At 39.6% G+C, this 1,852-nt stretch overlaps 1 pseudogene; it reads left to right on the forward strand.

Moving 5' to 3' along the window:
- Nucleotides 1–209: 209 nt before the first annotated feature.
- Nucleotides 210–690, forward strand: LOC125923946 (60S ribosomal protein L21-like; annotated as a pseudogene).
- The last annotated feature ends 1,162 nt before the right edge of the window (nt 691–1,852 follow it).

Raw genomic sequence — 1,852 nt, forward strand, 5'->3', positions numbered from 1 at the left:
GAGCCCACATGTCAGAATCAGTACCAGAATTGTTAGTTCGTGTTAGAAATGGAGCTGGTGATCCAAAGTGGGATGAAAGTTAGAACTATGGGTAGACAACACAAAATGACTAGAGACACTCTTATCAGGAAACTTATGTCTGAAGACAAAAAAAAAAAAAAAAGAAAGAAAGAAACCCAGGAACCGCCATCTTCCGGTAATTCACCAAAATGACCAACACAAAGGGAAAGAGGAGAGGTACTCGCTGTATGTTCTCCAGGCTTTTCAGAAAACATGGAGTTGTTCCTTTGGCCATATCCATGTGAATCTACAAGAAAGGTGATATTGTGGACATCAAGGGAATGGGCACTGTTCAAAAAGGAAAGCCCCAAATGTTACCATGGTAAAACTGGAAGAGTCTACAATGTTACCCAGCATGCTATTGGCATTATTGTAAACAAATAAGTTAAGGGCAAGATTCTTGCCAAGAGAATTAATGTACTTGTTGAGCATATTAAGCGCTCAAAGAGTCGAGATAGCTTCCTGAAGACTGTGAAGGAAAATGATCAGAAAAAGAAGGAAGCCAAGGAGGAAGGTACTAAGGTTCAACTGAAACTCCAGCCTGCCCCACCCGGAGAAGCACACTTCCTGAGAACTGATGGAAAGGAGCTTGAGCTGCTGGAACCCACACTCTATGAATTCACAGCATGATAAACGTAAAAAAATAACGACCTCAAGACTGTAAAAATGTTTCTCTTAATTGAGTAGTAGTGTGGTGTCCTCTTCCCCAAAGAAATATTTAAAGCCAACTTTGATTGTGTCAAAAAACAAAAACAAAAACAAAAACAAAACCCCAATACAAATAGTAAATCCATATAGTGCTTAATCCGTGTCATGGATTGTTTAGACCCTGAAAACATTTTACTCATTTCGTTGTCATAGTAACTCGATGAAGGAGTAAGGAGGTAGTACTGTTATCCCCATTTTACTGAGATAGAGCAACGCAAAGTTCCCTACTTTAGATGACCCAACCGGAAAAAGAGTTGCTCCATTCAAATGCAGGTGGTGTGGGTCTTAATGCATGCCAGTAGCCACTGCCTTCCTCTGGCCCTCAATTCTACAGTGAAAGATTTAAAGGTTTTAAATAAGAACAAAATTAACCATGAAAATTATTTATTATGGAATTATTAACGCCTGTATAAAAGTAGAGAGACGACTAGGATGGGTTCCATGTACCCCTCACTCAGGTTCAACATTGACCAACTCATGGCCAATCTCTAGTGCATCTACCCCCCATTCACTCCCTCCTGCTCTCGGAATATATTAAAGCGAATCCTAGAAATCATATTTTCATCCACAAATATTGCAAAGTGCATCTCTAAAAGAAAAGGACTTCTTTTTAAAAATTTTTTTATGTTTGAAGATTTTTTTAAGTTTATTTTGAGAGAGAGAGAGGGAGAGAGAGAGAGTGCATGCATGTGTCACCCACACTGTCAGCCCAGAGCCTGACACATGGCTCGAACTCACAAATTGCAAGATCATGACCTGAGCCAAAATCAAGAGTTGGTCTCTTAACTAACCGAGCCACCCAGGTGTCCCAAGGACTTCTTTTTGAAAGTGTAACTAGAATACCATCATCACACCTGAAAAATGGACAATGATCTCTTAGCTCAATCAAATATCCAGGCACTATTTGAATTTCCTTGATTGTCGCAGGGATTTTTCCTCCAAATAGGATCCAGATAAGATCATTGCAATTACTATCTTTAATTGTAAGCTACCCTTTTCTCCTTGCAATTTATGTGTTGAAGAAAGCAGATCCTGTGTCCTATAGTTTCCCACAGTATGGATTTTGCTGATTCCATGCTGCCCC

Source organism: Panthera uncia, chromosome B1 (genome assembly GCF_023721935.1).
Source record: "Panthera uncia isolate 11264 chromosome B1, Puncia_PCG_1.0, whole genome shotgun sequence".
NCBI lineage: Eukaryota > Metazoa > Chordata > Mammalia > Carnivora > Felidae > Panthera > Panthera uncia.